At 46.4% G+C, this 22565-nt stretch overlaps 1 long non-coding RNA gene across 2 annotated transcripts in view; it reads right to left on the bottom strand.

Annotated features, from left to right (window-relative positions):
• The window catches only part of LOC123605246, a 117377-nt gene that overhangs the window by 66234 nt on the left and 28578 nt on the right, over nt 1–22565 (bottom strand). Inside the window, exon 2 of one of the 2 annotated variants that reach the window (XR_006715685.1) lies at nt 9005–9177. The exons of the other annotated variant lie outside the window; for it this stretch is intronic. This is a non-coding gene — a long non-coding RNA (uncharacterized LOC123605246). The remainder of the gene's footprint in view (nt 1–9004; nt 9178–22565) is intronic. 2 annotated transcript variants of the gene reach the window in all.

Below are 22565 nucleotides of genomic sequence, written 5' to 3'. Positions count from 1 at the left end.
TTGAGAGGAGAGTGAGCACACAGTGGGCGGGGGTGAGGTCAGAGGTGCAGGTCATGCCAGCGGTGGAAAGCAGAAGGATTTCATGCAGAAGGCACCAGGAAGCCATGGGAGTGATTTAGAAAGGGGACAGGACTATATGATTTATATTTTTAAGTCCTGCTCAGATAAGGAAAGTCTTGGTTGAGTTCTGGTTTCACAACCTATTCACTGTGTGACCTTGGGCCAAGTTCCTGCATTATTAAACTTTAGTTTCTTTAAGAACTTCCCGGGGAGTCAGAGGATGACATGAGCTAACATGCACAGTATGTCTAGTTCAGGACCTGGTGTCAGTAGGTGCACAATTAATGTCCCACCTTGTGTCTCTCCCACTCTGTCTTCCCTCTGAGCCCTAGCCCAGGCCCCATCTCTGTGCGGCTGTACACACTATGTGCATCCAGGGCTTAGTGGGGTGCCACCCCTTAGATGACGAGATGAGACTGCACAGGGACGCTCCAGGGGTCACATGCTGCCAGTGGAGTGGCCAGGATGCCTGGGCACATTTGCATGCAGAACTTCTGCATCTCCATGTCATTCGCTGCACCAGTAGGGCAGGCACAGCATCCAGGAGAAAGGTCACCAGTGCCACTTGAGGATGTTCCTCTACACTCATCTGCAATCCCCCCACCCCTTTGTGCCTAATCTTTGACTCCAGTAGTTGCCTGAGGAGGAATGAGAAAAAGCAACTTGTGGGAGCAACTGGAGGGAGCAAATGATAAAGGGCTTTGTCAGGCAGTTGGAGATTAAGCCAGGGCTGAAAGCAGAAGGGGTGACCCCCTCTCCTCACTGGAGCTGGGCTCACACTGCATCCAACTCCAAAGTGGGTAGGGAGTGGCAGCACTGAGAGAATCCCCCAGCAGTTGCCTGTGTAGCCACTTGTCCCCCTGACTGTCCTCAAGAGACAGGGCGCTTCTCTTCCTTTCCTCCCTCCCTGCACTGGGCTCCACAGAAAGGATGTGATGAGGTTAATTAATTGTTTGTGGAAAGTTCTTTAGAAGGAGGAGAAGGAGCAAGGGAGCCATCATGTCTGGGAGCCAGAGGGTTCTCGACACAGTATTAACAGTGAAGCCCTGTCAGCAACAGTAGAGGTTGGGAGGGTGGGGACAGCAGAGTGGGGGTCGTGACAGTGGCTACAGGCAGGCACAGGAAGATAGTGGGGCAGCAGAGGAAAAGAACGTGGGAGAGGTCTCAGAGAATAGCCTCAGGTAAGTCTCCAATCCAGGAATGTTTGGGAAGCCCACAGGAGGGAGTTGGTTGGGCAGGGATGTGTGGGGGCCAAAGTTAAGCTCCCAAAGTTAAATGTTCTTTGTCCTGTCAATTCCTCACAAATTTATTGTCTCTTTGTCTGAAAAGAATAAAAACCAAAGGCGCCTGGGTGGCTCAGTCTGTTAAGTGTCCAACTTCTGCTCAGGTCATGATCTTGAGGTCCGTGGGTTCAGGCCCCGTGTCGAGCTCTGTGCTGACAGCAGAGCCTGAAGCCTGCTTCGGTTTCTGTGTGTCTGTCTCTCTCTCTCTCTGCCCCTACCCCACTTGCACTCTGTCTCTCTCTGGCTCTGGCTCTGGCTCTCTCTCTCTCAAAAAATAAACATTAAAGATTTTTTTTTAAGTACAAAAACTTTAGGTCTCAAATTCATTACTGGGCCTTCCTGCACACATAATAAAAGTTTGGGTTTTTTTCTCCCATTAATGTGTCTCACGTAAATGTAATCCTTAGTCCCACTGAAGGACGTTGAGGGCAGAAGAAGAATTTTTCCCTTCAAGTAGCAAGGCCCAGGTTGAATCAGCCCAGGGTGTGAGGCAAGGAGGAGAAAAAAAACATAACCCAAGCCGCAGGTGCATCCGCCCTCCCTTCCTACCAGCTGAGCCTGATGCCAGGAGGCCTCCACCATGCCTCCACTCCACTCCCAGCCCTGAGCCTTGGGAGATCTCCCTCTTTTAGAGATCAGCATACTTCATTATCCATGAGAGGCCCTCCTTCTGCCCATCCAGCTTCTCAGAAGTTCGTGTAGCTTCAATAAGTCCCCCAATGATATCCTCAATTTCACACATAGGCCCACTATTCTCAGCATCTCCACCATACCCAGAGGCATTAACATAGGGCAGGCTGGAAACAGGCAGAGAAAGCTAAAACTGCAGGAACCCAGAGGGTCCTGACTGAGGTTCTGAACAGCTCCAATTCCTTCAACAGAACCTTCACAGCTCTCCCTGGGTACCCTTTCCTCCCATTCCCACCCACACCACCATCCTGCTGCCATCTTCAAGGCTTCATTCTGAATGTGAACATGTGAGGGTTGGTGACTCAGGTAGCTTAGATTACAAGCTTCCCCCAGAAAGCACCAGCCTCCACCCCTCCCATCCTGTCCTTAACACTGGCTCCGTCTGTTCCACCAGTCCTGTCAAGGACAGCCCCCCCTGCAATCTGACCATGGCAGCAGCTGGCAGGGCCCGGGGCTGCACTTGACATCCTGATCCAACCATATTCTCGGAGAGGAAGCAGGTTGAGAGTTCCGCATGCTTGCACACACCTGCACATACCATGCACACGCTCACTCCCTCAATGTCAGCCTAGACTAGAGAATTGGTTCTCCAATTTCCTGGGTCACAGACCCTCTGGCCATGATGAAAGCCAGGCACCCTCTCCCCCGGAAGATGTGTGTGTGTGTATATATATATATATACACACACACACATATATACACACATATATTGCATATCTTATCAGGAAGGCCTGGTATAAGGGTGGTCCGTCCTCTGATTCCTCCCTTCAGTAACAATCCTTGTCCAGGGCTTGGGGTTGCCCTAAGAAGATATTTTCCAGGGAGGTGGGGATTTGGCTAAATTGCTGGATACCCTTTTATTGGCTGAGTTTTGGGGACTCCCTGGGAGCAGTGTCAGGGGGGCTGGGCTTAGGGGCAAGAGGAATCTGAATCATCTCCAAGGACACTTCCAGCTTTCAAACTTGAGGACTATGCACTTCTGTCCACACATGCCTCCTGCCCACCAAGGCAACCCAGGATCTTCTTGAACCAGGACAGGTGAGCTCTGAGCTCCCAGTGTTTATTTACCTGAGTCATTACACAGTCTGACCGGGGTTTTGCCATCTACAGTGAGCAACAAGCATGTAGACAAGGAAACTGGGCTCTGCCTGGCTTCAAAACTTCCTGAGATCGGGCACAAACCCACTGCTTTGGGTAGAATGCACACCTGGAGACCACATACGTGCACTGGCATGTAAAGCACACATACACAGTTCAAGACACACACAAACTATGCAAGAGCATGCAGAAACACACAAATCATAAAAACAAGATGAAACATGCAAAACTCCAAAAAGCATATACATGAATACACAAACTGTTCACATACACGCAGTCATGTCATGCAAACACACGTTCATGTTCTAACATGTAACTTCCATTTCCCACCTCCTAGAGACTATTTCAGCTCTATTCAACTTTCTATTTCTCTCTGCTATGTTCTCTCTGCAGTCTGTTCACTGTGACAGAGTCACTCTTCCGTCCTTTTCCTCATCTGGCAGATCTCTAGTTAGCCTAGTAAGCCTCTGTATTAGGGCTTTCCTAGGCCTGCCATAACAAAGTGCCACAAACTGGGTGCCTAATAACGATGAAAATTTAGTTTCTCAAAAGTTCTGGAGTCCAGAAGTCCAAAATCAGGGTGTCAGAAGGATTGATTCCTTTTGGGGGCTCAGAGAGAAAATCTGTTCCATGACTCTCTTCACTTCTGGTGGTTGCAACTCTTGACATCCCTTGGCTTGTAGACACATCATCCCAATCTCTGCCTCTATAATCACATGGCCCTCTTCCCATGTATGTGTCCAAATTTCTCTCTTCTTATAACAACACTAGTCTTTGAAATTAGGGCCCAGCCAGTATGACCTCATCTTAACTTGATGATGTCAACAAAGACTCTGTTCCCAAATAAGGCCACGTTCATAGGAACTGGGGATTAGGACTTGAATATATCTTTTGTGGGGGGGGGGGACACAATTCAATCATCAACAGACTCTTAGCCAAATATTTCCTTTTCCTTTTTAAAGATTTTACTTTTTTTTTTTTTAATTTTTTTTAACCTTTATTTATTTTTGAGACAGAGAGAGACAGAGCATGAACAGGGGAGGGGCAGAGAGAGAGGGAGACACAGAATCGGAAACAGGCTCCAGGCTCTGAGCTGTCAGCACAGAGCCCGACGCGGGGCTCGAACTCACGGACTGTGAGATCATGACCTGAGCCAAAGTCGGATGCTTAACTGACTGAGCCACCCAGGCGCCCCAAGATTTTACTTTTAAGTAATCTCTGCACCTAACGTGGGGCTCTAACCCACAACCTTGAGATTAAGAGTCTTATGTTCCACTGAGCTAGCCTGGTGCCCCCCCTCCAAGTTTTCTTTTTTCTATGAGTCCTTCCTTGACCTTCTCCCTAGACTGGGTAACGTAAGCACTCCTGTCATGTGCTCCCCCATCACAACACTTAGCTCATATTATTGCTATTGCTTCTTTAATGGTCTCTCTTCCCAGCTCTGAGGGGCTGGGCAGTCTATTCCTTTTACTTACCATTGTAAGTCTAGCACCTGGGACAGTGCCCAGTTGTGACAAGGTCTCAATAAATGCTTGTTGAATGAATTAAACCATTTATACACACAGTATAAATATGTTAATCAGGGGTGCCTGGGTGGCGCAGTCGGTTAAGCGTCTGACTTCAGCCAGGTCACGATCTCACGGTCCGTGAGTTCGAGCCCCGCGTCAGGCTCTGGGCTGATGGCTCATGATGGCTCATGATGGCTCATGATGGCTCATGATGGCTCAGAGCCTGGAGCCTGTTTCCGATTCTGTGTCTCCCTCTCTCTCTCTCTGACCCTCCCCCGTTCATGCTCTGTCTCTCTCTGTCCCAAAAATAAATAAACGTTGAAAAAAAATTTTTAATATGTTAATCATATTCACATGCTTAAGGGAATACTGTACATACGTGTACAGATATATAAATAAAGCATATACACAGATACATGAAAACTATATACCCATACAAATCCAGGCCTTAAACACAGTCCAGCAAGTTCTAATTAGTCAACCATTAATGGCTGAGTTCCAAAAAAATCCAACCCTTCTCTAAGTGCACTGGGAGAGGCAAAAAAGGGTCACCAATGGTCTCCTGTCCTCAAGAGACTGACAGACTAATTGGAAAAACAAGACTAATATATGATGAGAGATGGTATAGTATTTCATTCTATTTTGTGAGCTATGAAGGCTCAGAGGAAGAAGCTCCGTGGGCTACAGTAATCAAGGGAGTCTCCTTGGTGGAGGTGAAGGTTGAGCTTGGCTCTCCTGTGTGGGTAGGCTTTAGACATAATGAAGAGAGAAGAGAGGAAATAGCATGTGTAAAGGCCCAGGGGCCCATTCATGGGACCAATTTAAGGGGAGGATCCCATGCTAGTAGCTGGAGTATTGTGGGGAGATCCAGATACCAAAGCTACCAATGTCAGGCTAAGGATCTCCAGTTTCTAATGGCACCAGGTAGTTCAGTCTCTTCCTGCCAGGTGCAGGGAGTAATTTCTCCAGAGTCCTGTGACCCGGGCTTCAAGGGGCTGAGGGTAGGCAGAGATATGCTAACTGTGTACCTCAAGCCCTGAGAACATGGGCACAGTCCCTGGCAGGGCTCCTCTCTTCCCTCAGAAGCTGTGGCAGGCAGCAGCACCTGCTGGAAGAACAGGGTCAAGCTCTATGACTGGTCCCTCCACCCATTCCTTCCCTGGGAGAGGTAAGTGACAAGCTGGCAGAAAGCTTCAGTGATACCTTTGTTGGCAAAGCAGCCCCTGTGAGCCACCAATGACGGGGTGGGGGCGGGTGGCCAAGGGGTAGAAAGAAAGCCTCGCAAAGCTCCCTCCCAGGCCCTGAGCCCTGACACCAAAAGTCTCCTAAGGGACAGACCATGCAGTAATGAGGAGCCACTCAGCAAGGAAGAGGGGCCACTGTGCCTGCCCTCACCAGGGAGGGTGGAGAGATAGTGAGCTCTTTCTTTGGGTACTGGAAGAAATGATAGTTCTTTCAAACTGCAGGGACAGAGAAGGGCTGAGCCTGGAGCTTGAGAAGCAAATAGAAGGCTTCTATTACATGACAGACCTCCTCTCTCACTTTGAAACTGTCCATTTCCTAGGGACAGGGAACCAGAAGTGGTAGTTGTCATGGGAGTATGGAGAAGCCACTAAGAAAAAAGTGGAGACTGCCAGGAAGAGGAGAGGAGCTAGCATTTCAAAGATGGGAAATCTGGCCTGAGCACCTTTTTACTGTAGACACTGTCCCTGTCCCTTCATGTGCTGCTCAGAAAGACCCCCACTAGGGCAGAGGAAAGAGTAAGGCAAGCTCTGTGTTTGGAAGGTGAAATGATTTTCTTGAATCTGCAGGATAGGGTTCTAGAAACCTATTCCTTAGGTAGACCTGGGTCAGTCACTGGAGAGCATCTGGGCAACCAGGTGGAGCTAGAGCCAGAGGGCAGTGAAGGGATGAACACTCACTGGCTTCCGGGCATCATCTGTGGCCACCTGCTCTGCAGTGACACTGGATGCAGCCCTCACAAAGCAAACAAGAGGATGGTAGGTAGAATCTGAGGCCAACATTCTGGGCTTGCTTTAACGTGGTGCAGGGTGTGTATAACCCTAGATAGCCAAGCTCCTGGAGACCCCCAGAGTCCCCCATAAGCCTAGGAATGCAGAGCGCACTGTTGACCTTCTCCTCCTCTCTAGAGAACCAGTTTCCCAAGTCATAGCCTGGACGGTGAGATTGGTGGGGATGGGGTGAAGGTTGTCCTAGATGTCACCTTCTCTTCTTCTTAATCTGGTCCAGACCACCCTGCCCTCATGGCTGCTGGGCCCCATGAGCCTCTGTGAAAACCCATTTCCTCTCCATTCAATGATACAGTCCCTCCCTCAGACTCTGACTTCTGTCCCACATCCTGAGCATTTCTAGGCCAAAACCTTTAGCCACCAGGATCACAGAAGCCTGCTGGCCCTGCAGCTCCAAGCAGGGAGGAAAGCTAATTGGCATTAACAGAGACCAGGCCAGCAGCTCACAAAAGATCCTCTCTTCCTGACCAGAGTCATGCCTGGGGCACAGCCAGCTTCTGGTGTGTCTGCTCATGGGGGGAGGGGATCCTTTGGATGATGGCAAACAAAGAGAGGGGAGTGCCCCACTGGGACTCTCCTGCTGGTGCTCACATACACTCAGCAAGAACATGGCCCTTCTTTCTGTCCCTCAACACAACTCCTCAGATAGTGCAGAGCACGCTAGCAACTTTGACTCCTTGAAGCCCACCGTATGTGCTCTTCCTAATCTGATCTCACCTGGAACAAAAAAAGCTCTGAGGTCAGACTGCCTGCATTGATATTCGAAAACCACACTTAATATGTGTGACTTAAACCAAAACATGGTACCTCTGTTTTCTTGTCTGTGAAAAGGGAATAATACTACCTAACTCACTGGGTTGTCGTGAAAATTAAATGCTATCCAGAAAAAGCTCTTAGCATGGTTCCCAGCATGTAGTAAGCACTCACTCAATAAATGGTAATTGCAGTCACACGATTATGGTTATTATTTCTTGGACTCAGTTCCCTTTGTTGTAGAAAGTTCCCATTTCAGGACTTCAACATTGAGCATAGAGAATTAACAGGGCAGGCACCCCAGAGAAATTTGTTGAACAGATGGAAGGAAAGGAGGGAGAGAGGGCAGGAGAAAGGAAAGCGGATGTATTTGTATTTGTCACAGGTAAAACCCACTTTATGAGCGGACAAGAAAGACTCCCATTCAATACTCCATCTAATAGACTGTCTGTCACTGCCTAAAATTTCACCAATGTTGATTCATTCTTTTGAGTAAAGCACTGCCCACTTCCCACTGGTCTCCTTTAAGATGCAAACAGTCACACTTTAGTTTGAATGACTGATGAGAAGAGATGGTTTGAGGCACCAGAGCCTTTGTGGGGAGGAAAAGAATTTTGACAAGAAAGGTGCCAAAGGGATCATACAATTTTGCAGGAGGCTGAATCTAAGAAAATTGAGAGCAGGACACTGCAATTTCCCTTCGTAACAGTTCAGATGTAACTGAACCTCATATGCAAGAATGTCTTCCTTGTCTCTGTCCTAAATCCTTCATGCTATGGATTATAGGACAAAATGGTCAACTACTTCTCCACATTATAGGCCCAGCACAGAATGTATGACTGTCTTTGTTCCTGAAGGTTTTCTTTTTCTCCAGGTATGAACTATCCACATGCAATCTCAATCCTAAAGTGATTTCATTTACTGGGGAAATTTGAAGACTATCTCTTGCCAGTCTGAGGTTAAACACAGAGGAAAATCTAAATGCAATTTTCCTGTTTGAGAAGCAGTTACAATATTTTTAAGCAATTGAAGCTTCAAAATTTCAAATTCAACATGCAGTTAGGCCTCCACCACAGGAACTACAGATTTTGCAAAGTTTACAAAACAGTGGAATATCTCAGAGGCTTTTCTCAAATGCTGAATCTTTGAGTGTTTCATAAATGAAGTTGTTCTGGGAGACTAGGTGCAGTTTTACTGCTGTTTGGCTTTTGGCTGGGGCCTTTTAAAGCAAATGTTACATGGGGGAAGTGTAAGAAAGGTTCTATAACAAAGTGTCAGAACAATAATATATTTTAATAGCATTATTTATCAACATCTATTGGCATTTGGAATTAACAAACACTCTGGTCCATACCCATCGAGCATACATAATAAATTTAAAGGGCTTGTCTTGCCTTTGGCACAGTGAAGATGACCCACCTAGGATCCTTGTGTCATTTTGCAGGGCAGACTGTTGGGGGTGGATAGAGAGAATAGACACAGAGACCATAGCCAGTTCCTACGTTTTCCCTGGCCCATTCCCCAGGCCTGGAGAACCCAGTCTGCTTCATGAGTTCTCCCCAGGTCTCCTCATGAAACTCACCCACTACAGCAAGCAGACAGAGGGCTCTGAAGACATGTGAATCACACTATCCTTATGTTCATCAAGGCAACCAAAGGAACAGCAGTAGGGGACCCCTCTCCATAGCCACAGTTGACTGGACCATTACCAGGAATGTGGTAGATGATCCATGGGCCAGGAACCTCTGCTGGGGCCTGGTGGGAGGAAAAAGGTGACTTGGGTCAATCAGATTTTCTCTTCAGGAAATCTATATAGACAAGCACTGTAACAAAGAGACTCATAGAGCAGTGACTTAACAAGACAAAAGATTATCTCTTTCTCATATAAAAGCCCAAGTGGATGCAGTAGCTCTGCTCCACAAAAATCCATAGGAACCCAGGCTCCTTCTATCTTGTTGCTCTGCCCCTCTGGGCGTTACTCTTATTACACCATGACCACATTCCAGCCAGAAGGCAAGAAAATGGAAGGGAGAACACGGGCTTTCCTTTTAAGGGAACAACCCAAAAGTTGCACACATCACTTTTGCTTATATCCAGTTAGCCAGGGGTGCCTGGGTGGCTCAGTCCAACTCTTGGGTTCGCTCAGGTCATGATCTTGAAGTTTGTGAGTTCAAACCCCACATTGGGCTCTGCGGTGACAGTCTGAAGCCCGTTTGGGATTCTCTCTCTCCCTCTCTCTGCCCCCTGTCCCCAGTTGCTCTCTATCCCTCTCTCTCAAAATAAATAAATAAGCTTAAAAAAATCCCATTGGCCAGAATTTCGTCCCAAACCACAGCTAATTGCAAGGGAGGCTGTATGGCCAGCTAAAAACTTCTCCCACATTAGAAAAAAAGGAGAATGGCTATTCCAGGACAACCAGGGGGCTTTGTCACCGTGTCTGGAGAGTGTTCAAAGATGGAGTTAACACTGAGAAAAGACAGATGAGAAATGGCGGGGATGTCATTGAGGCCTGGATGTCATTGAGGCCTGCAGATCCAGCCATGCTTAAAGCCAGTTCTATTCTATTTTTGATTTGTCAGTTATATCAGCCAATAAATTCCTTTACTTTTCTATTATTATTAATTATTATTATTATTATTATTATTATTATTATTATTATTTTGTTTAAACTAGTTGGATTTCAGTTTCCAGCACCCAAATCTAAAGAGTTCTGGCTAATTCATGGCAAGATCAGAAGGTAAAAATTCATAAGGAAGAAAGAGGACAAAGGTACAATGAAGGGAAAGCCAAAGTCATGAGGAAATAGAACCTTCAAGACAGAGAAAAGCAGAAGCCAGAAGACATAGAGAAAGTACAGAGAGTCAGTAGCTGGTGACAAGGCAAGAGGTGGACACACAGAGAGAGGCTAAGCTGCCTGACCAACCACATCCTCCTGCAAGGGTCCTTCCTGTGAAGCTACTGTGAGGTTGAAATTACTTTCTAGCTCCATTACAATGTATGGAAAGTTGTATTATTCTTCAAAATATTTATCCTCCCTCTTTTGGGTGCCCTTTCTAAAGGGGGAATACACTTCCCACTGATGTCAGGGTTGGCATAGAATTTACTTTGACCAATAAGATGTGAAGGGAAGGTTTATGACCCAGTGGGCTCCTTTGTTGGACTGGGCTCCAGATTGAAGAAAACATGAAGCAGAGCTGCAGCTGACCTATGGTAGACATGTAACATAAGGGGGAAATAAACATTTCTCATAGGCCTCTGAGATTTGGGAGTTGTTTGTTACTGTAGCATAACTTAATGTAAGCTGACTGATACACAATGTCTATAGAGTCTGTATTTACTGCAGTTCCTACTGATATTGAAATTTCATATTTTCAGGTACATACTTCCTTGTAGTACAGCTTTTTCTCTCCTTATAACCAAGAGGTCTATCCGTGAAGCCAGGAATTACAAGCCTACATTTCATGATCAAGTGCTCCTTATTACCAAGTCCTTTTCCAATTCTTATTCCCCAATAATTCTGGTAGCCCCAAGAGGACATGGGACAGGTCTGATTATAATAAAACTGGGTAAGTGCATAATGTAAGTAATTTCATGTTTGTAAATTGTATAGAATTTTTGCAATACAAAATCAGAAATGGATCATTTTAACAATGCAGACTGCTCAAACTTAAGGACATTGTAGGTTAGAATACATGCTGCACTGGTGACGACAACAATGATGGTGACAAGAATTCATACAGCACTTTTATATTTCCAAAGCGTGTCACATATCTGCTTGCTTTAAGTTCACAATAGCCTGTAGGTGTTATCCCCATTTTACATATAGGGAGACTGGGGGTGAGAAAGTTGAAGAGACTTAACAACCTATGGAGCTGGCACCACATCTCCTGGCTCCTTGTCATGCCCCTTCTCCCCTGCCTGTTGCATTAGTCATAGCAGGCACCCCTGGCAGAAGAGGAGAGCACCCACCTCCATGACAGGTGCTTGGGAAGGGCAATCAGGGACACTGTGATTTGAATAAATAAGTGAATGCATGAATATATGACTAAATGAGTGGATGGATGGATGATGAATAAATGGATGAGTGGATTGATGGGCAGATAAATGGCTGGATGGGTAGATGGGTGATGGCTGGATAAATAGCTGGCTGGATCTCTCTTGTATGGATGGACAGGTAGATGGATGGATGGATTTCTGTGGTCTAAGGGAAAAGACAGTGGGTTCTCCCAGAGTCTGGAAAGCATGCACACACATTCCTAATACTCTACCACCAGAATACTCTATACTCGGCCAATATCTTAATGCTTCTTGCCCAAGCGTCTTAATTCTCCCTCACCCCCAAGAAACTAGAATATGTTTTACCCACAAGTTTGTCTATTGCTACTTTACAACCGATTAGCTATGTTCACTTCATTTCTCCATGCCTCAGTTTCTTCACTTGTAAAATGGAGATTAAAATAACACCACTTTCAGAGGGTTGTGTGGGAACACATAATATATAGAGATCATTTAGTAAAGTGCCTCACATATCATAAGTTCTCTATAAATAATAACTATTATAATTATTATTCCCTAAAGTTTAGGATGGTTGCCTGTGGAAATCAAGGTAAGTCCCCAGAATCATACCATATTGTGATTACGGTCTTTAGCCCTTTTTCATTAGTGGTGGAATCTGTAATAATACAATAACCTTTATTTTATTACACAGCCCTTGGAAATTGAGGGTTTCATCCATGTCAATTAATTCCTTCGCAGCCCACGTTGGCAGTGACAATCAGAATGTCAAAATGTCTCAGAGGACTCCTAGGAAATCTGAGGCACTTCACGATGAGCCTGCCCGGGCCAGAGACCAGCCGGAGTGAATCCTTAATGCACTTCACAGGAAGGGGGACTCTTCCGAAATGCTAATACAATCAACCTGAAAGGCAAACTTCCAGCTTCCTGCTCAGTGATCAGACCTGCGCTCCCAGAGCTGAGGTGCTCTCCACAGAGAAGGCCAGAGGCCCTGCCTCCTCACCTAGTGCGCTGGGAACAGCGGTCCATCCTAAGTCCCCGAGCACATTGCAGGTGCTGGGCAAAGCTTGCAGGCACTTCCTGTTGCAGTCAGCCAGAGCAGCAACGCAGACTCACTCTGGACACACAGTGTCCTAGGTCCTAGGTCTGCTCCATGGACACAGGAGGAGGAAGCTTAACTAAGAAACAACCATGGAGTGAAAAAGGAGATATCTGGATAAAGGAGGAACTGCTTAACTCCCGGCATTTGCTCCTGGGACCCAGTTTGTAACATCCTCTGGAGCCAGACTGCTTCAGTCCAAACCCTGGCTTCCCTACTTCCTGGCTGTGTGGCCTTGGGTACATTACTTAACCTTGCATGTCTTACTTTTTTCATTTGTAAAGTGCATCTGATAATACCTGCCTCCTGCGGTTGTACGAGGATTTAATGATTTAATTTTTTTTTTAATTTTTTTTTCAACGTTTATTTATTTTTGGGACAGAGAGAGACAGGACAGAACATGAACGGGGGAGGGGCAGAGAGAGAGGGAGACACAGAATCGGAAACAGGCTCCAGGCTCTGAGCCATCAGCCCAGAGCCCGATGCAGGGCTCGAACTCACGGACCGCGAGATGGTGACCCGGCTGAAGTCGGACGCCTAACCGACTGCGCCACCCAGGCGCCCCTTAATGATTTAATAAATATAAAGCACTCAGAACAATGCCTGATTCATAGAGAGTACCAGATACATGTTAGCTATTTTTATCCATTCTTATATTCCTTCATTCATGCATACCTTACTTCTTCCACCCATCCACTTATTCCTGCATTCATGCACCTATCTAACATTCCTATCTGAACCTCTGATGAAGTCATGTTAAAAATGAATAATAAGGGGCGCCTGGGTGGCTCAGTCAGTTAAGCGTCCGACTTCAGCTCAGGTCATGATCTCACAGTCTGTGGGTTCGAGCCCCAGGTCGGACTCTGTGCTGACAGCTCAGAGCCTGGAGCCTGCCTCAGATTCTGTGTCTCCCTCTCTCTCTGCCCCTCCCCTGCTCATGGTGTGTCTCTCCTGTCTCAAAAATAAATTAAAACTGGGGCGCCTGGGTGGCTCAGTCGGTTGAACGGCCGACTTCGGCTCAGGTCATGATCTCGCGCGGTCGGTGGGTTCGAGCCCCTCATCAGGCTCTGTGCTGACAGCTCAGAGCCTGGAGCCTGCTTCAGATTCTGTGTCTCCCTCTCTCTGACCCTCCCCCATTCATGCTCTGTCTCTCTCTGTCTCAAAAATAAATAAACGTAAAAAAAAATTAAAAAAAATAAATTAAAACATTAAAAATTTTTTAAAAAGAATAATAAATATCAAAGTTAGGTTTGAGACTCAAAGAGCTACCGTGGGTAGCCTAGGGAAGGTATACTAGCCCTCCATTTTATGCAGCTAATGTTCCACAAAATTTCCAGTTGTATGGAAGAATTAAAATTGTGAAAATGTCCATACAATCCACAGATTCAATGCAGTCTTTATCAAAATGCCAACAACATGTTTCACAGAACTAGAACAAATAATACTGAAATTTGTATGGAGCCACAAAAGACCCCAAATAGCCAAAGCAATCTTGAGAAAGAAGAACAAAACTGGAGGTATCACAATCCCAAGTTTCAAGATATACTACAAAGCTGTAGTAATCAAAACAGTATGGTATGGGCACAAAAACAGATAAATAGATCGGTAGAACAGGATAGAGAGCCCAGAAATAAACCCATGATTTTATGGCCAATTAATCTACAATAAAGGAGGCAAGAATACATGATGGGAAAAAGACAGTATCTTCAACAATGGTGCTGAGAAAATTGGACAGCTACATGCAGAAGAACAAAACTGGACCACTTCCTTAGACCATACACAAAAATAAACTGAAAATGGATGAAAGACCTAAAAGTGATACCTGAAACCATAAAACTCCTAGAAGAAAACACAGACAGTAATCTCTCTGACATTGGCATTAGTAACATTTTTCTAGACATGTCTGCTCAGGCAAAGGAAATAAAAGCAAAAATAAACTATTGAGGCCACACCAAAATAAAAAGGAAAGGAAATTAAAAATGAAAAAAAAATCATCAAACAAATGAAAAGAGCCTATGGAATGGGAGAAGATACTTGCAAATGGCATATCTGAGAAAGGGTTAGTGTCCAAAATACATACACCTCAACACCAAAAAAAAAAAAAAAACAAAAAAAAAAACAAACCCAACAACAATCTGATCTAAAAATGAACAGAGGACCTTAATAGACATTTTTTTTCAAAGACATCCAGATGGTCAACAGACACATGAAAAGATGCTCGACATCACTCATCATCAAGGAAACCCAAATCAAAACCACAGTGAGCTACCATCTCACTAGAATCAGAATGGCTAGAATCAAAAAGACAAGAAATAATAAGTGTTAGCAAGGATGCAGAAAAAAGAACCTTTGTGCACTGTTGGTGGAAATGCAAATTGGTGCAGCCACTATGGAAAACAGTATGGAGGTTCCTCAAAAAATTATAGATAGAAATATCATACAATCCAGTAATTCTATTACTGAGCATTAACCCAAAGAAAACAGAAACACTAAATCAAAAAGATACATGCATTCCTGTTTATTGCAGCATTATTTACAATAGCCAAGATATGGAAGCAGCCCAAGTGTCCACCAATATGTGAATAAAAATGTGTATAAATATTTTTATAAATATACAATGGAATATTACTCAGCCACAAAAAAGAATGAGATCTTGCCATTTGCAACAACATAGATGTACCTTTAGAGTATAATGCTAAGTGAAATAAGACAGAGAAAGACAAATACCAGATGATTTCACTTATATGTGTAATCTAAAAAACAAAACAAAATAAACAAACAAAAAACCCACATTCTTATATACAGACAATAGACTGGTGGTTGCAGGAGGGGAGGTGGGTGGAGAGACAGGTAAAATAGGTGAAGGGGATTAGGAAGTACAAACTTCAAATTATAAAATAAATAAGTTACAGAGATGAAAAGTATAGCATAGGGAACACAGTTGATAATATTGGAATAACATTGTATAGTGACAGATGGTGACCACATTTATTGTGATGAGCACTGAATAACACAGAATTATTGAATCAATATATTGTACACCTGAAACTAACATAATGTTGTATGTTAATTATACTTAAATTAAAAAAAAAATCTCGAACCATATGACTTTGTTCATGTGGTTTTCTCTTTTTGGATGCTTCCCTTCCTTCTTTTCCCCTCAGAAAAGTTAAGAAAAAAAGTTTTTAACGTTTATTCATTTTTGAGAGACAGAGAGAGAGAGAGGGCATGAGCAGGGGAGGGGCAGAGAGAGAGAGAGACAAAATCTGAAGTAAGCTTCAGGCTCTGAGCTGTCAGCACAGAACCGGACGTGGGGTTCAAACCCACAAATTGAACCATGAGATCATGACATGAGTCAAAGTCGGAAGCTCAGCCGACTGAGACACCCAGGCTCCCCTCCCCTCAGAAAACTCTTACTCATTCTTCAAGCCTAGTTCACGGGTCACCTCCTGGGTGAAACTTTTTTTTTTAATGTTAATTTATTTATTTTGAGTGAGACTGATCGTGTGTGTGTGTGTGTGTGTGTGTGTGTGTGTGCGCGCGTGCCAGGGAGAGGGAGAGAGAGGGAGAGAGGGAATCCCAAGTAGGCTCCAAGCTGTCAGCGCAGAGCCTCACACAGGGCTCAATCTCATCATGAACTGTCTGAGATCATGACCAGAGCTGAAATCAAGAGCCAGACGCTTAACCAACTGAGCCACCCAGGTGCCCCTTGGGTGAAACTTTTGTAACTCCCATTCATAACTATTCTCCATCTTCTTAGTGAATGTTTGTTTTACTGAGTAACTGACTTATTAAGGCTCCCAATGTTCTTTGTTCATATTAATATTATAGCCTATATCACTTTATATTAAAATTAGCTACTTAAGCTCTTAATTAATTATTAAAATTAGCTACTTAAGCTCTTCCTTCTGCATGGAACACTCTTTCCCTGCCAAGTAGGCCACTTCCATTTTTCATTCAGGTCTTGGTTTAGAAGTCACTTCTTCCAGGACGCCTTCTTTGACTTCCCAAATGTAGTCTTGGGGGCTCTCCTGCAAGCTCTCACAAGCCCTTGCTCCTTCTCTCTCACTACACGGGCCACACTGGTAGGTAATTTCCTGGTTCATCTGACTGTCACCCCTATGGGACTGCATCTTCTGTAAGGCTAGGGACCAGGTTGGGTGTTCCCAGCACCCAATATGGTGTCAGGTACACAAGTCCACAGTATGAATAGCCCCTTAGAGGGTTATGTGGTGCACAAGTATGTATGGCAGCCCTGCCCCGGAATGGTGCCTGACACAGTAAATATTTGGTCAACTCAAGTTGGTGGCAAAGCTTAGCCATCCCTAGGTCTCAGTGCCTGGTGCCTCCCCATTGCTACTCTAGGCCTCACCCAGATAGAGCAAAGATATCTCAGGCTCCCTCCTTCCTCTCTCAGAAGGTATCCTGTGTTTGGGAAGCTCTCAGAGCACCTGGAGGTAAGTGGATGATGGAATGCACTGGGATGGAAAGAGGTGGGTTCCCTGAGCCTGAAAGTAAGGAGGGTGATAACAGGAAACACTGAGTGCTTTCTGGAGATAATGTAGGCTTTGCTCCCATCTCCCTCCAGCTCTGACAAAGGCTATCTGATGCCCCTCCTTCTCAAGATATTTAGGCATTGCGGGACCAATCCCACAGAAGGCAGAATAGGGGAGCAGTTAAGTGCAGACCACGTTTCAAATTCCAGACCACTTTTTATTAGCTGTGTGGCTTTAGGCAGGTTGCTCAGCCTTTCTGAGCTTCACTCTCACCTGTTTAAGAAGACCTCACAGGGCAGCTGTGAGGATTAAATGAAATAGCACATGTAATATGCCTGGCACAGAGTAACGGTCCATGAATGTTTGCTAATATCATTGTTGTTGTTTTTGTTATTAATCATCTTGTCAGAGCCAGCTTGGAGCTGAGAACAGATGAATGATGTGGCGTGGATACACCCCCCCCGCCTCTTTCCAGTCCCTCACTGAGGTCCAGAGGAAAATGGGCATTTGTCAGAACCACAATCTGGCAGCAGAACCAAAACATTCACATCACACATCACATCGATGTTCTTCCCTCCTCATGGTCCATAAAATATCACTGCTGAGTGGGAATTTACCTCCCAACTTTTCTTGTCATCTGGAGGCTGAGACTGGACTCTGGATTAAATTTGTCGCTTGAGCACCCACCTGTCATGTGAACTCAGATGAGTTGCTTAGTCTCTCTGAGCTTCAGTTTCCTCATCTGTAAGATGGGAATAGTCATAACAATTCCTGCCTTACTGTGAAGCATCAGTAAGACAATCAGGAAATTCGAGGAGAGCAGTTAGTAAGCTGCCTAGTTCTGAGTAACAGAGCAATAACTCTTCATTATTATTACCTTATTTTATTAGCAAGTTTTAGGGTATATGGCTTTTGGAGGAAGAAGAACTTAAGATGTGTCCTTGATGGAGGTTTTTACTCTTCCTGAGAGTCTAGGCTCTGGAGCTCCTGACGAGAGCACACCCCATTCCTATCTCAAGCCTGGGGACCACTCTTCTGCCCTTTGTGGGATTGCTCCCCACTCCCTTCCACACTGTGCCTCCAACTCTGCCCAGGCAAGCTGTGGCCTTCCTCTCCTTTCCCGGTGCCCTCACCATGAGCCACTAACCTCAGAGCCTTCTCTCTGGCATTCCAGCATCTGTGAGATGCAGTTCTCACCCAGTGACAGAGGAACGCAGGCTCCCCCAGGCTGGGCAGGCTGCTGGGGTTTGCTCTGTCTCCCACAGGCAGACACAAGCCTGTCCTGACCATGTTAGAGAACAACACCCCTCTGGGTGGCTTCTGCATGCTTTGTTCCACCTGTCTACAGCCAGAGCTGGTGGCTAGTCCTTGGGGATGCCCAACTGGCCTGGGGTTTGTTGCTAATTTGGCATCACCATCCTCACTCTAGTGTCATCCAAAGAGCTGTTTGTCTTTGTAGGTCCCGGAGCACCTGGATACGTGGAGGCTCCTTGACCCTGTCATACCGGGGAGGCGGAATCTCAGAACCAGGGATTATATGGGAGAGGAGGACCCATGGCCCCACTTCAGGCCCTCACATCTCCCACCTGCTTCCTTTCCAAGAGCAGATCTGGGGCCCCCACCTCCAGGTGCCTAGAGGCCTGAGGAGTTGTCGAAACCGCTGAACCTGACATGTATAACTGTAGGAGACGCCAGCCGTCTCTTCCAGATGCAGGCTAAAAATACAGAGGAGCAAGGGCCCTCAGTAATGGAGACTTTAAGAGCCTGTGACATGCGGCAACGGCTATGTGGCCACTAATGAGCTCTGAGCAGTTGGTGCCCAAGCCCTGACTGAACGCGTGGGCTGGGAGCAGGGATGGGGGTGTCACTCAGCATTTGTCCATCCTAGCTCAGAAATCTGGATTGTTGGTGTGGGCCAGGTGATTGGGGACCAGCTCAAGCGACTCTCTGACAACCAGCTAGGGAGACTGAGGCCAAGTGACTGGAGGTGGGAAGACATACCCGGGAGAGACAGAGACTTCAAGAGACCCCAGCCAGACCTCTGCTTCTCTGGCTCCCAGTCTTGCCCCCAGCCCTGTGCCCCAGAGCCCAACATGAAACCCGCTCTGGGAGACCCCAGCAAACAGGTGATAATCGACCAACTGAATGAGTGAATGATAAAGACCTTCCTCATTGCAGCCTGAGCTTCCCAAGGATGGGAGTTGTAACTCAGCCACTGTCACTCCGGGAGTGCCTGGCACAGACTAGACACTCAAACACTGCTTGCTGAATGAATGAACACCTGATCTGCTTCTTGTCCTACCCCCTTCCCGAGTGTGGAGACAAGGAAGCCTATGAAAATTGTGGCAGGTGTCTCTTTCCACTGATACCGCCACTCAAAGAACCAAGGTATAGTCGCACCCAGCCTAACAACAGCCACAGCACAGCGTACATCTCTTAAACAATAGGCACAGTCCTAAGAACTTTGCACAAAGTAACTCATTTAAGCCTCACATCCAACCTTATGGGTTCCATTCGATGTTCACACTTGTCTTACACAAGGAAACTGAAGGGCTCAGAGGAGTTGTGTGACTTGCCCCAGGTCACCCTCTAGAAAGAGGCGGGGTCAGTGTTCAAGCCTGGACCAGTCTGCCCCCTTCCCTCCTTAACCATGGTGCTACCCTGCCTTCCCTAAAGCACAGCAGGAGAGGAGAGGAGATTCGTGGGCCAGAGAAAGCCACACAGGATGGAGGCAGAAAAATACCTGCAGGGCCCATAAAGTGTTTGATAAATTCCAGGAGAAGAATAGGAAGAAATAATGAGCATTTGTCAGAGCCTTTTATAGCATATAAGACGCTTTTGCCTGCATTCTCTCATTTGATCTTCACCACAGGCCTGGGAGGAAGGTATTATCATTGTCTACATTTTATTGGTGAAGAAAGTAAGGCTCCCACACCTCCCAGCTTGGCCAGACAGGCTGCATAGCTAGGGGTGGGCATGGATAGTGGTGCCATGAGGGGGACTTGCTTCTCATCTCCTACAGGTTGTCATAACCTCTCCTCAAATTGTCATCGACTCAAAGACTAAACCCAGGCCAAGACCCGTATGACATTTCTGAGATCTCTGTAATCACAGGGGAAAGGCCAGCAGGGGGCAGAGGCCAGATGAAATGCCACCTCCTCCAAGGAGTCTACCTGGACTTGCCCCCCTGATGAATCTCACTCTTCTATGAGCTGTCCGTCTCTTCCATTCCTCTGCACCTGAGCTTATTACCTGTGCACCATCACCAAAGGTGGATGGCCAACAACTAGCCACCCTGGAAGTGGGAAAATACACTCAGAAAGGTTTGGGTGGAATGAAACCAGAGCCCCTCACCTTCTCCAGGGCCCCTCTGATGCCCCAGCTCCTTCCCTAAGCCTCCCCTGGAGAAATGCAAATTCAGATCTAAAGAGTGCTGTGGGGCTCCTGTTCTACGCCCAACCATACTTCTCAGAAGTGAATGGGGGTATCAGGAAGTGACTGCCCTGTGATCATCTGGAACGTCCTCAGTGCAGCCTGGAGTCAGCTGTGTACAGAAGTCTTACATTCTTTACTTTTTGTGCCAATTCATATGGATGGAAAAATATTGTTTCTTGCTAACCCTACAAAAATGAGAACCCAGATTTTATGTGATTGAATGTTTTTGTACTCCAGTTAATGCATACAGTAGGGTTTTACAGTCCTTGGGATTGAAAAGGGGGAGCCAGAACAGGAATGTGCCCCAACAGGATTCAGGCAGGCATTCAACAAATATATCTGGAGCCCATTGTACTAGGCTTGGAGGCCACAGCAGTGAACCAGGCAGATACTCCCTATTATCAGAAGTTGCCAGACCAGCAGGGGACAGGCAAGCAAACTTGCTACCTCATAGCATGGTAGGTGCTCATAGGGAGTGGACAGAAAGATGTTGTAAAGCACAGAGAGCCACGGAAGCCCACAGGAAGCTCCTGACCCAACCAAGGGAAGAGGAGGATTCCAGGAGGAGGTGGCGCCTGGACTGCATCCTTAAAAGATACACAGGAGGCAGATGGTATAGTGGCGATTAACTCCTGAGCTGGAACTTGCCTCTGCTACTTCTAGCTGGTGAGCCCGGGCAAGTCACTGCACCACTCTGTGTCTCAGTTTCCTCATGTGTAAAATAAGGATTATAATAGTAACTTGCCCTTAGGGGTTGTAAGGATTAAGTGAGTTAATATATATAAAGCACTGGGACCAGTACCTGGCAAATGGTGGCCATCTACTCCCTGTCAACTATGATTATTTTTCCGTGTCATTGTTGTGAGGATTAAACAAGGTAACATTTGGGAAGCACTTAGCACAGAGTAGGTGTTCAATAAATGTAAACTGCTATTACTTTTGATATTAAGTAGGCATTTGCCAACACTAGTCAGGTGGGTGGGAGGGTTGAGGAGCAGAGGAATCCAAGGCAGAGACAACAGCTTATGCAAAGGCCTGGAGGTGAGGGAGAGCCTGGTGCATGCGGCGAAGTTTCGAAGTTCACTTAAACTGACACATAGCCTGGTTTCCAGGAGTGATGTAGGATGGGGCTAGAGAGGTGAAAGGCCGGGGCTAGATCTGGAGGCTTTGGGAATAATGAGCCTCCCTCCCTTCACAGACAGAGCAGCTGAGGGTGGCCAGGCTGATGAAGGCTGGCCTGGGGAAGGAGGGACAAGGCAGTGTGAGGGTGGGCTGTTCTGCCTCTATCCCCTACCCTGCCCTGTGCTACTCTGCGTGGAGCTGTGGGCTGTCAATTAGGCAGCCTCAGTGCAAGAGGCTCTCTTTCCTCATGCGATACATGTCACATCCGGGAACGATCAAAACAGCTTTGCTTTGGCAAAACGTCTTGTGCTGCGTGTTTGTTCTTTGGTGTCTGAGTGTAACTCCTGTTGTTTCTGAGACACCTGTGATTTGCTGGTCCCTGACAGCCATTACCTGCTCAAAGTCTCTGCCTTTCACACAACCCACCTGGTGGTACCCCCATTCCTTTCTCTGCCATTTCCAGAGCACTAAACGCCTCTCCGGGTCACACGGGTTAAGGCTGGCACTGATCCAGACACAGCCTGCAAGGAGGGCCAATTTTAGAAATCGTCTCCACCATTTGGGAATACCTACTGTGTGCCAGGTGCTTTGAATGCCTTCTTAATCTGTCCAACCACCCCACAGTTAGGCCTTTTGAAATTTATTTAACAGCAAGGCTAAGGAACTGGCCCAAGTCCACCCAAGTGAGAAGTGTCAGAAGTAACACTGGAACACAGATCCCTCAGCGGCCACAGCCAGCACACGTCCCACCACAGCAGGCTACCTCTCTCCAGATCACTTGCTCCAGGCCCACTGATTCTGAAGGGAGGGGCTTGGGGATGGCTGGGATTCAACATAGGCAGGAGGTTAACAGATGAGAGGTCAGTTTACCTGACCCCAGAGCCCCCAGAGGTATTAGGCCCCAGGGTTGATCTCGAGCACTCACGTTCTGACCAGCAACTCCTGCAGGCAGCCTGTCCCCTTTCTTTCAGATCTTG

The sequence above is a fragment of the Leopardus geoffroyi genome, chromosome A1, assembly GCF_018350155.1.
Source record: "Leopardus geoffroyi isolate Oge1 chromosome A1, O.geoffroyi_Oge1_pat1.0, whole genome shotgun sequence".
Taxonomy (NCBI): Eukaryota; Metazoa; Chordata; class Mammalia; order Carnivora; family Felidae; genus Leopardus; species Leopardus geoffroyi.
Note: the sequence above shows the minus strand (reverse complement) of the source record. Positions and strands in the feature narration are given on the sequence as shown.